At 28.0% G+C, this 14,475-nt stretch overlaps 1 long non-coding RNA gene across 1 annotated transcript; it reads left to right on the forward strand.

Moving 5' to 3' along the window:
• Positions 1 to 664: 664 nt before the first annotated feature.
• On the forward strand, positions 665 to 3,705 carry LOC126551844 (uncharacterized). Its single transcript, XR_007605726.1, has 3 exons — positions 665 to 1,099; positions 3,082 to 3,477; positions 3,559 to 3,705. It is a non-coding gene; the product is annotated as an uncharacterized LOC126551844 (long non-coding RNA).
• The last annotated feature ends 10,770 nt before the right edge of the window (positions 3,706 to 14,475 follow it).

Genomic DNA, 14,475 nt, shown 5'->3' on the forward strand with positions numbered 1-14,475 from the left:
TTCTATTTTTATAAATCTTAAGTTTTCCGCTCGTGTTGGATTAGATACATTCGATCACTGTTGAAGTGTCGAACAAATATGATCGAAAGTTATTTGTACTTTCACAGTGTATAGTACCTATACCTTTTTCAAATTCACAACATGTGTTATTATACCTAACATTCATATAACCGTATTATATTTTGCATGTATGTCGGGCATAACATAATTGATCGAATTTATAGACGTGTTGAATATAATTTCGTGGACCAGAAACGACAAAATATGGAAAAAACGCATTGCCGAGTGTGTGGTCACCGTCGACCGCGCCCCGTGGTGCGCCACGCTTAAGTGCACACGCGACGGGCGGAGACGGTGGGCGTCGGGCTCTCGAGCCATGGAGCCAATCACGACCTCAGAAAGTTAGCAGCTGGGGTGAGCGGGACATCTGGTGAACTTTTGCTCCGGTCACTTGCTTGCGCCCTGCGAAAAAAGGTCACATCTGATTCGCCACTTATCTGGTGGGTAAACACTCTACGCACACACACACACAAACACGACGCTTATCTAAAGTCATAGGTGTTGATTCAGGGGTGGTATGCGAGGGGAGCATGGGATGAGTTTGTCGTAGACCCTAAAATCTGCCAGGGGGTCGGTTGGGTGGAAGTGCGGTGATGCTTTATCACCCGCGGACGGCGGAAGGATCAGAATGCAGTAGAGGGTGTGGGGTAAAACCGTGGCTGGTGGAAGTTGGAATAGACTTATTTTCGGAGGTTTGCAGCCTGCAGGGTATATATAGGGTGCGCTCGACCGACCAAAATTAGTCCGTCTCCGTCGTCTCGTGTTCGCAATTTTCTATACTTATCAGCGGTAGCGGTGGCAAGATTTTTCACTCCGACACTCATCCAAAACTTTCCCGGTAGTGGCGCTACCGATAGCCGACTTCAAAAGCACACGGCAGGGCGCGTTTGTGTCGAGTGGTCTAGGTAGCACAACCGACGACCGCCAACAATCATTTCGTCGAAGACGGCTACAGCTTCCAGTCTTTGACCGAAATTTTCACTGGTTCAAAGATCGCTTCTACAACACCGCCTGACCACCGTCAACCAGTCGCCTTTTGGTAATGTATAGTATTTTTTATATTAACTCATTTTATAACATGTCGTCTCTTATTGCAATATATTATACAGATATAATTTATCCTAAAATATATAATAATATGATATTGTTGATTTAATTAAACCTATATAATAATTTAAGATATAATATATTATTTTTACATTTTATTTTTCTTCGAATGTAATAGATTTATTTTAATAAAAATACATTTTTTCAGTACCTCTTTAATTTTTTTTAATCTATTTTTCCGATTATCAAATTTTAATAATTAATTGTATATATTATACTAGGGTTTTTTTTTTTACATAAATATTTGTATAGTATGTTGCAATTTGAATTTAGGTACCTACCTATAGTACGACGATTAGATTTATATTGCATATACTTTAAATAGTACCTAGATATATTATTTAGTATTTTAGTAGGTACCTCCGGAATATTTTTACTCTTAAGATAATATGAAAAATACAAATTTCTTTAAAAGGAATTTTTACAGAGTTAGCATAATATCGAATTATTAACTTTATGATATTATATGCCAGTAATTTTCCCAATTTTTTTTTATTCTCTCTTCTGATAGATTAAACTATATGTATCTATAATTAATGAATATTATAATACATTTTTAAACGCAATATAATTTTCAATAATTTTAATTAGGAGTGGTTTTATTTTAATAATAAATATTTGAGATTTGTTATAAATCTTAGCTATGTTAATATTTTTGCTACACTATTATATTCACATATATTATTTAAATATCTAAAATCGTATCACATTAACATAACAATAAAATATACTCTCATTTTTTAATTAATCATATACAAATATACAATATAGTATGTACCTAACAGGAATTATGCTGATCCATATTTCTTCGCACTCGTTTAATTCTGTGTGGATAATAATTTTTGATATCCCTATTTTCAAATTTATCTGTAATCATCATATAATTTATAACAAAACAAAACAGCTACAATTACCCAAATCACAATTGAATATTTTGTATGTGTCAATGTGTTACGACTATGGTATAATAATAAAAAAAAGAATATTTTAATTTTAATTATCATACATTACTCGATATAATAAAAATAATTGGTCTTAGGAAATTGTAGGTATTACTAATTTTAGTAATTGTGTAATAATGCATATAAAAAATATAATTGGTAGTATTTACTATAAGCGTTAATAATTTTTAAGCAGTAATGTATTGTTTTTACATTGTTATATTTTATAATAATATGTTAAATTGCCTCTATTTGGTTAGTGACTACCGTGCATCGCTGCAGTCGAGAACGTTTATTTGTTTGAGTATGTTTTTTTTTGTCACGGCAATAAAAATTAAAGAGTATCTATATTATATACGTATAGGGACTTTAATTTTTCTTAGAGTCGAAAAGAGGGGAACATATCTTCAAAATGGATATACAACACACGCGGGTACAACTGTTGCACTCGATGATTCTATATTTACTTAATCCTATTGTGGCACGAAAAGGGTTGATGGGATTAGATAGGAATGCGTGAAGTGTTAGAGTAGGCATATCAGGAAGTGGAGAGCGCGGATGCTGACTTATTGTTGCGAAGGGTGGAACATTATAGAGAGGTTTGAAAATTGGAGAATAGTTACGAGTTTGCGTGGGAAGCCACCGGAAAGTTCGGGTCCAAGCACCGACAGAATTACCCTTTCACACCTTCACCATCCCAAAACTATATTTAAACTAGCGTCTTTCGCAATTACAAGAGCCGTCGTTTCCAGTTTCAATTTCGTTTTTTTCTAATTCAGTATCTCGATATGACTTTTTAATTTATTTCTATAATATGAAATTAATATTATTAAAATATTAAGTACTGAGTCATCGTCCATAGTTTTGTGTTTTCTATTTAGTTTGAACCATTATTTAGAGTAACTGCTACCATCGTTTATATGTTAGTCGTTTGTTATGTAACAAGACTAATTCTATGATATTTCTATCACAGCCTTTTTGTTATATGTACACGACTACAACATGGTGAACTTTTTCGGAATCATACTCTACTGCATGCCATGTATCAACTGTATATATGACGAATTATTTTTATGTGGCAACATCTTTAATTACTCAATAATGTCTTTAACTAATGGGAGCATGCAGACATCAAAAACGCCACTTCTTAACCAAACTACAGACGAATTTATCTGTCCAAAATACAAACATTTGACATGGCTTTTAAATACGGCTGAAACGACGTTCCTGTTTTTGTCCGCTTTCCATTTGATTCGATTGATCGTGGAGTTGATAATTCAGATTTGGAACAAACGTAATAGCGGTCTATTACAAGAATAATGGTGACAAGGCTGGTAAACATTTTTAGTCCACCGTCGTAGTATTGCTGGTAAAATAATTTTTGTTTATAATATTATAAGTTATTACATTATTAATATTACTTATACGGACTGTTATGATTACCGTGCAGGTTGTAGGTGTACATTTATCATCTATTGAAATTGAAAACATACATCTAGATACATCGACATCACTGATGTATTTATTTCAACACTAAAAATTTTGAAAAATCGTTTGTCATGAACTTAATTATAACATTTTACCGATAAAATTGCCATAATTTTTTTTCTTATATAACATTATATTTGATTGCTACATCGTTTGTCTATGTTTAATTTAAATAGTGTTTATTTAATACGATTAGTTCAATTTTTAACCTATTCGTTACACAAGTTCAATATCTTTATATTAATATGTTATATTATGACAAAATACTTTTAATATTATATACGTAGTCTATTTAATTGTTTTAAATGCTTTAAATATTTATATACTCTCATATAGTGAATGTAGAATTTTATTTACAGATTAATTATAGTATATATATAATAATATGATTGAATAAATTATATTGTCTTTCATATATAATTGATTGTATTATTATTAGTAGAATTGAATTTATTCACCCGAACCTATCTATATAGTATATAGTATAATATATTTATATCTAAAAACTACAATATAATTACAGTAGAACTCCAATTATCCGAACGCCAATCAACCAGACGAGAAACAAAAAAAAAACGTCTTTTTTAGTTTTAAAATATGTCACATATTATAATTAAAGCTGATTTTGTTTCAGTTAAAATATTTTAATAAAACTATTTGTTTATGGTTACGAATTTTATATTATATTAGATACATATTAACAATAAATAAATATATACAATATATTCATATAATTATAAAACCTTTGATATGTCATATATCAACCATCCGGATATTTGCTTATCCGGACCCCCCTTTGACATTAATTAATCCGGATAATCGGAGTTCTACTGTACTATTGTGTATAGTATTGCATATAGTGAAAGGTTTATAAATTCTAGTGGTGAATTCCGTATTATTAAAATGGCTGTGATTTTATACGAAGTCTTAAGCTAAATCTTGTACAAAACATAGTTAGGTTATTTTCTGTTATCACAGATTATTAATTATTTAACAAAACATAAATATTGGTCCATAATATTTAATCGATTTCCTAATTAGAAGTCAGTCTGTGTATTCATAATATGTATTAAATATTTCTTACAAAATCTTAATATGTCAACCGTAATTATTATGTTATTATTGCTTACTAATTAAAGAAAAAAATATCTTCGATTGGAACGCTTACCTAATCATTTCGTGAATATTAGCAATATACGGCGGTCACATATTATTTTATCGTACCATTCAATCGATTATCATATGAGTTGAATTTTCATAGCGATCTATTCGATGGGATTACTGTAATTATCATGGGGGGGGGGGATCGTACATAACGTTATCCGAGAACCGATTATGTACGATAACGAGGATGATGGTAGAGTGGTGAAGGAAGGGGCGAAGGTCGTATGGTGGTCGGTGGAGGAACACTGTAGGCAACTGTTGCGTTTGTTATGATTTTGTTACAGTATCAAGGTCGATACTACCGGTCGAGAAATCGTGACCGTTTTTGAGTTGAAGGGAGAAATCGGCTGCGGGTCGAGAGGATAGCTATACTCATCGGGAGGTACTCTTATTAACGCCGATAAGCTAGAGAGTAGAGGGGGTTAGTTCACGTAGTCGGTAGAGTGCGTTGCACCGAGTGTTCGGATGACAACTACCCACGGCCTGCGCCACAGTGCTATACCTACTGTTTCGCTTTCATTCGCACGTGTCGTCACAAGCAACGTTCGGCAGTCAGTCCCTTGCGTACGTTTCGCGCGCGTGCACGTGCACATATCTCGCCGCCGTCGCCTCGCTCCGACCAGTCGCATCAACGAAAGCAACGTCGCCGTGAACATCGCACTTACTGATACAACAGCATAAGGTCGTATAAATTTTTAGTTACTTCCACGACGGCACCGAAGGTAGTAATTAGGGCGTACCGGTTGGATCAATTTTTCCCGTTCGACATTACAATTCACATTAGTTAGATTAGTCTTGCAAATTGATAATCAATTATAAATCAAAGTCTTGAAATGGATAATTTCGATTTAAAAAACGTCTACCTATTTCCAGAAATGGATCTGCGGCCTGACTTTGAATTTCTTATGCCGTTATTTATGACTTTGTGTAAGCACTTAATTCTTTTTTTAAATATCGGGTCCAAACAAAAAATGTTGTTTATATTTTTTTTTCACACCGAAATTTTTGAAATACTAGTGATGCATAATGTGATCACTACATCATTTCCGTTGTTCAACAGTATTTGGCCATACATACCCGAACTGTCGCAGTGGGGAAAAAATAATTTAATGAACATGATGTTACTGTTATTCTTGTATGCACTGTATCGCGTGATCATCTATACCCGCGATCTGTTAACGGAATTGATGACGTCGATCTTCATGTTTTTCAATTACAACGATATAGATGTAGAATCTTACCCCATCGACGACTCCGAATCTAATAACAGCAATGAAAGAGAAAATGACATATCAACCGATGAGGTTGAAGAAGAATACGAAGGAGATGATGAAGACAACGATATAAATGTTGAAGACAACGATATAGATGTTAGAAACAACGATATAGATGTTGAAGACAACGATATAGATGTTAGAAACAACGATATAGATGTTGAAGACAACGATATAAATGTTGAAGACAACGATATAGATGTTAGAAACAACGATATAGATGTTGAAGACAACGATATAGATGTTAAAAACAACGATATAGATGTTAAAGACAACAATATAGATGTTAAAAACAACGATATAGATGTTGAAGACAACGATACGGATGATGAAGACAACGATATGGATGAAGAAGACAGCTATACGGATGATGAAGACAGCGATACGGATGGTGAAGACAATGATACGGATGATGAAGACAATGCTATGAATGCTGAAAACAACATTGAAAATGACGAACTCGGAAGAAGAAGAAGACTATATCATGGCACACTGAACCCTAATTTCTTTCATTGTTATCCAGCCCATAGTTATTATCCAGTCTTTAATTATATTTCACCCTATCCATTTGATATACCAGATATACGCTCCGATAGTAGTGATGAATTCTATAGTGCTAATGAACTTAATGAAGCCGACTCTGATGTAGAAAGCGACTCCGATACTTCAGACTGCTTTTTAGATGGAGCCAATCTATTCAATCAATATGAAGATGACCGCCACGGCGATGTTTTCAGTAACCATAACTGAAACATCTAATCGACATCATAAAAGCAGGTACAATCGTTATCATTGATTTTACATATAATATGGCAAGACATTTGTCAAAAAATTTCGTTTTTTTTTTTTTTTTGTCAGATTACGATTGACAATAAAATATTCTACTTACCTAAATGCATCATTTTTTATAAAAATTACATATAATATGGTTTTTAACAAAAAATTTAGATACTTTATTGATTTTCATACGATATTGTATAGGTACACATATTTTTTTTCCACCAACAAAAACTCGTATACATTTTTAATACTGCTTGTTGCATAAAAATGTCTATGTTCTTAGGTGTTGGGTAACAGCTTTTGTGTTTAGTTAACAACGTGTTATTGCTTAATCAATCATTTTTATCACATTATTCTGTTAAATAGCTATAATATGTAAAGTCATTAGATTTTCATAATTTATCAAGCGTTAAATTAACTCATTGAATTATTTTAGAAAAATACATTTTCCATTAAATGAATATAAATTTGAATATCAATATCATAAATCTTATTAAATATTATAAAAACTGGATTGATCCTTCACGTGTATGATATTAGATACTAGCTAGTTAACAGAGAGTGAAAACGATACGTAACTGTAATTAGAATAGGAACTCTATTCTAGATCACCCAGACAGTCATCAAATGCCCTAATCATACAAACTAATATACAACCTACCTACTTTTTTGCTAATTTTTAAATGATTAAGAATTAATTATTAAGTATATAATATTTATAGTATTATCTATATTTAATCACTTTATTTTATACCAATGGCTAGGCACTAAATGTACGAAGTAGAGTAATAGATATATATTTATCACCATGATCATATAACTCCTTATACAAATTACTTTTAAAATGTCTCGAATTTACCTACTTAAAATAGTGTTAATGAGTTATTAACAAACAAAAATGTCAATATAAATAAATATACTTTTTAAAAATATAATCTACTTAAAAATATGTATATTTTTTTTACACTTAACAAAAAATAAAAATAAACTTTTAATTTGCAAAAATCAATCCAATTTAATGAAGTATAATAATTACGATACACTTAAATATAATTATACACCAATGGTAATGATCTTTACTGCATTGCTTAAATTGCATACGTTATAATCAGTGCCGTATATTCGTACTATATTCAATTTCTATCTCTGTTACATGTTTCTAATTATCAATATTTTAGTCTATCAACTATAATTGACTTAATTAAATTGCATAACTATCATTTGATCTTCAACAACATCTCCCTTAATAACTCACTAGAAAATGTTATGTTAGATCATTAGTTATGGTATATTTTTTTGAATGTTGAAAATATGTGATTTATATATAACCCAATAAGGAGTTTTAATCTACAATCTTGGTTTGAGTTTTAAACCAGTATATTTAAATAATTTATCATTTATTCATCTGTTATTATAATTTATAAATTGGAATACTTTTTGTGCACGCTTATAAAGTTTATTACAACGTCACTGTAACCCAGATACAAATATTTTCACTAACATATTATATTATAGGTATTATGGGTATTGCGTAGATGAGGTTAGGCAGGTAGTTTGTTGTAGGAAGTGCCATTTGTAATAACTTAATATTTACCAATTATATACATATTTGCTAGATCCGGTTAATATATTTTTCATTCCTCATTTTATTATGGGTAATTGGGTACCTGCAGCCATTCATTTTTTTCATAAAATGTACCAAAAATGTCACTTTCATATACCCTTTCATATAAGATAAACGTTTCATAAAACATATAAAACAGATCTTTTTGTGTTGTTTTCAAACGTTTGTATCATTATTTGGGGCGTCATTTATTCCGTTTCAACCTTTTATAACTTTTAAATATTTCGATTGTATACTATTGTAATAATACAGTGACTTCCCACTCCCAACTTACGGGTCACGAAATATTTTTAATGGGTTGTGACTGGCGACCCATTCATAAATTTTTAGCCGTAAATTTATAAAAAAAAAATGCTTAAATTATATTTAATTTGATATCTCTACGTATAATAATAATTTTAAGTCTCACTAGTATAAATTGTAGAATGTAGAGTATAGGACATAGGTTTTACAATGGATATCAATATATTTTTAGTAACGTTTGTACTATTTTATTTCGATTATGGAAAATTTGTTACCTTATCGGTAAATGTGCTTATGGCTGACTATACGATATCGATCAATTATCTATAAACTTTAGCAATGAGTAATAAATCGAGACTACTAGGGTAGTTTCAAACGAATTAATATATTTCACCACTTAATTTAATTTAAAAATAATTTTTAAATTAAACAGTATATTATTATGTATTTATTATTCAGTATTGTATTATATTAAAATTCAATGATAAAATTGTTTTTATTTACTTTTATTTGACGATCTCGCGGGCAACAAAAAAAAAATGGTATTATAGAGGAATTTGTTAAATAGAATTAACACATAATTAAAATTAAAAATGAAGGTCATGGTTCTCAAAAATAATTAGTTAAATGGAAGATCGTTGTATGAAAGTGATACTGTACTACCAATATCATTATATATATTTTTTTTAGCGTAAGAGGGAGTGGATCGTGTAATCAGCAATAGTAAATTTGTGGGTTGCCACTACAAACAGGCTAGTTTTCAAAAAAATCAGGAAAAACAATAAAAAGTGACGGAAAACGGGAATTTTAACGCAAAACCAGTTTTTGACAAAATAGATTTTTTTTATATGGTTGTAACTCAAAAAATAATCACTGTAAATAATAGACATTTTCACCAAATGTTTATATTAGCATTACCTATACACGGTTAAATTTTGAAAATATTTAAAAAAAATTCGAGCTATTTATAGACAACTGAAATTTCGATTTTTTTTTTTAATACCTACTATAGTGTCGATAAAAAAATTGAAAATTTGAAAATTTAAAATAAAGTTCCTTATGAGTTGTTCTTATTGTAGTTAAAAAAAAATCAATAATCTTTAGTCACAATTTTTTTTTTTATAAGCGTTTATAGTTATATTCGATATACGTCGAAATTGTGAAAATTTGCAAATTATTTTGTAGTTGAAAAATCATAAATTTTTTTGTAGAAGTAGCTAAGAGTTGGAAATTGGATACAAGATTTTTCATAAGTTTGGCTTACAATAATTATAAAATAACTTAAATTTTGGCGTATTCGGGTCATTAAAACATAAACTACCTTATCACCTTTCATTTAAATACATCGACGATGTTATTGTATTATCATTTCGTGACTTTTCTGTACGGGCGTTGAATTTCATTTGATTACCACACCATACTACAGTAGTATTTGCTTATTAAATAAATATTGGTGAAATTCAAAATTTTTTTAACAAAATTGTATTAGCCACAGTCCCACAGCTAAAAAAACGTATGCAAAGGCCTAAGATATAAAATAATAATATGTAACTTAATAATACATTTTTAGCGTGAACAATAAACAATTAATAATTAAAACGTGTAGTCATAATATATTAGTGCTTGTTGCATAGACTAGTACTAAATTATTTCATTAAAATGTTTTAGTTCAGATTTTGATTAAAAAAGAAATATAAACTATGAGTTAAAATTATTTTTTGTCTGCTTAATTTATATATGTCGTAAGAAAATCAAACATATTAGTTACTTTACTAAGTGTCTATTAAAGAATTTAATTTTATGCAATTTAGCATCCACCTATATGTTTAGTTAAATGCTTATTTAAAGTCAAGCAAATAATTAAAATTAAATATTTAGTATTATTTTAAAAATTTAACTATATTTTCTCATTAATTATTTATTGTTATTCTATATAATATACCTATAATTTTATATAAAACACTTTGTATTATATTTAAATATATATGGATAAATAAATATAGGTAATTATTACTTGTTGTTACATGATATTGTTTGGTGGCATTCACTGAAATATTTAACACTTTTTTACAAAAACACCAACCAGTTTGATATTGCCGTTTTTTCTGCTTAAAAGTAACAATTAACAAACCTTTGACCGTTGAAATTCGATTAGTTTACTACGGCTTCACGTATGGACTCAAATTTTTCATTAGATACCTACTCTTCTATCTGCTAAACTATTATTTTAAAATAGTTGAAGTCTTCTTTAGAATATCAATTTTTTATTATATTATTGGTTTTACATAAACGCCTATATGAAATGTTGATTTTCATTAGTTACAAATTGTACACTGATTAATAAAATATTTAGAATGCTGTATGACGAATATTGTATTTATTTTTGATATAGCTACCCTTCTACCATAACCATGTTGCTTTATGAATTTTTTCGATTTTTTCAAAATAGTTTTCATAAATTACAATATAAATAATTGTTTCAGTTTTAGTTTCGGCTTGTTTAATATTTACTACATCAATCAGGTCATATTTATGATATAAATAATATTAGTTTTGAGCTTTATTTTCACATGGATTCAATTTTGAATCATTGATTTCGTGTAGAGCTTTGTCGTAGTTTTCTCGAGTTAACGGTTTAAGAATCAAAGTTTTAAATTTTTTCAAAAAAAATTTCGATATGCCACAATATTACCTACTTGCAATCATCACGTACACATACACATACTAAACTATATAAATGAACAATGCAATCGTATGTTCTGTGTCTTTTCCATAATGTCATATTTTATGTTTTTATAATATTAGAATTTGTCCCGCGGTACTCAATATACAGGTGTATACAAGTTTTCATATAACAACATAACTACGTTAATTTTCTAAGATTAACCCTAATACCCTATGAAACTTTTATTTTTATAATATCGTACTCACGCAAAGAGTCACTAGTGGGTGACTTCTTAATCACGCATACCATGTTTTCTGTCTCTTTTCACTTATACTTATTATGCTAAGAAGTATAGATTGTATAATTATTATAAAAATAAAAATAAATAAAATAATATAATATACTTATACTATCACGCCTAATTAATAATTACCTATACCTATATAACGTATTTAAATAACATAGTTTTTTTTTTTAATAATACAAAATGTTTCATTTTTATTATTTGTCTGATTTGGAATTGGCATTTAACTAAATGTAGACGGATAATAAAATTCGTGATTTGACTATATAGTCAAACGACATATTATATAAGATATTGATACATATTATATAGGTACGTAATACGTATATAAAAATAAAATATAAATATAAATGTTCATTTAAAGTTAAGATTTTACAATAATCAGATAAATAATACTATTTTATCAACGCACTTCTTATATGCAAAAAAACATAATCATATCAGAACTAAAATAAAATTAATTATAATAATAATTTAAAACCAGATATGTATCTTCAATTTAAAAATATAGGTTTCGATTTAAATTTTTTTTAATTACATTGCGTTAATTTTCAATTAATTTAAACTCTAGGTATTCTAATATATTTTTAGTTACAACTAATTAAAAATTGAAAATGTTGAAAATGTTTGAATTTTATATAATAATAATATACTTTTTTATAATATTACATTAAATATAATATAAAATATTAACTGAGTAATTACATTTAATGTGTAAATTAATCTAAGTCTGTTTAAATATTTTGATTAAGTTGGTTAATTAATTTTGTTATATAATTACCATAATTTTAAACAAAACAAGATACATACTCACTTCTATAGTTATATTTATATTCATTTTTGATTAATCAAAATTTTTTTCATAATTATCAACTATTTTTTTTGCGATTCTGATATAGGTACAATGATGGCTTGCGCATAATATGATAAAATACTATTATCATAAATAAATAAATAATATTATTTAAAATACATATACATATAATATTTAAATATTATATCGTTTTCTAATCGATATAATAATCATATTCTTAAATCACTGACATTTTATTTATGTATCCATAAATAATAAACCTACTGTATATTTTTCAGTTTATGTAAATACTATTTACATCTCTGTTAAGTATGGAATAATAACTAAAAAACTATAATTAATATAATAATGTTGGAGTTTATACATTTCTATAATAATACTGGTTTTCATTGTGTAATGCAAACGAAAAAAATAAATAAATTAACTAAACAAAAAAAGTCAGATTGAATATGAGTAGAAATCAAAATATTAATATCTAACACTATAAATTTATGTATTTAAATTTAAAAGACCACGAAAATACACGATAAATCATATTCAAAATTCATTGAAAATTAAAAAAAGACTGATAATGTCGCTGTGTTTATAATAAAGATTACTTATGGAATACTTAATGGTGAATTATCTTAACCTTATAGATATAATACGAAATTTTTTATGAATTTTCAACTTCAAAATGACTTACAAATTTCGCGATTTTGACATATTTATCGTAATATTTTGAACTATAAATGCTTATAAAAAAAATTGTGAATAACGATTTTTGACCTTTTTTTAATAACAATAAGAGCAACTTATGGGAAACTTTGTATTCTTTTCCAACATTTTTTATGGACACTTCAAAAAAAAAAAATACTTAGAAAAATCGAGCATTTCAGTTGTCTTTAAATAGCTCAATAAAGCCATAATATTTTGAAAATTAAACTCGGTATAGATAACATTTGGTGAAAATTGTATGTATTTACAGTGATTCGTTTTTGAATTATGACTATAAAAAAAATCAATTGTGCTAAAAAGTAATGGAAACTTCTTATTTTTGACCTTTCTAATGCACCAAGGATATTCAATATGCCATCGAAAACCACCCCTAAAGTTTTAAATTGAACCATTATTTCGACAAGTTATGGTGTACAATGACACACAAAAAAAAGCACATTATTATAAATTGATAAATTCATCACTTCGTTCAGAATCTAAAATTAAATGAAAACAATAAATCGAATACTATTTAAAAAAATACATCAATAAAGACAATTTAAAATAATAATAAATAATATAGGCACATCGTATATAAATATATATATAATATATAAACAAAACAAAATTATTAAAATTTGTTGTATACTTTTTCACATTAGCTACTCATGTAACTATGATATAATACGTGATATACTTATGATATACTTCATAATTCCAATAATAAATGATAATGTAAACTGTATTAATTGTTTTAACCTTGTAGATATTACTTATTCAAAGACTATTAACTTCTGTTAAAAATAATTAATACTTTCTGAAGTATTGTATGGTAATTTTTTAACTACATATAGGTAGGTTACCTACATTTAAGTTTTCTTTAATACTACTAATTCTAGTGTTAATGTAAAATTTCATTGGCGTTGCAATTTTTCTTTTTAACGTTCAACTTATAATGGAAAATTAAAATAACGTTTAAAATATAATAACGTTAGATGGAAAAATCAAATAACATAATATTATGAAAGTACAAGAACGTTAAACATAAACATTTTATTGCGTATAATCATATTCGAAAACGTTACTTTTAGGTATATTTTAAAATATTACACCCTATAAAATCTAATGATGTACAAATATATGTATGTTTTTGCGATTCTTAGGTTATAATATTATTATAATAGACTATTTTCTATAATCCGTGTGCGTGATTACAACGTCGATCAAGTTTTGAAAACCGTCCAGCTAGGTTACGGATAAAATAATTGTTTTTATGTTTTTGTAGCGTAGGTATTATAAATTGCAGGATTTTTTA

The sequence above is a fragment of the Aphis gossypii genome, chromosome X (genome assembly GCF_020184175.1).
Source record: "Aphis gossypii isolate Hap1 chromosome X, ASM2018417v2, whole genome shotgun sequence".
Taxonomy (NCBI): Eukaryota; Metazoa; Arthropoda; class Insecta; order Hemiptera; family Aphididae; genus Aphis; species Aphis gossypii.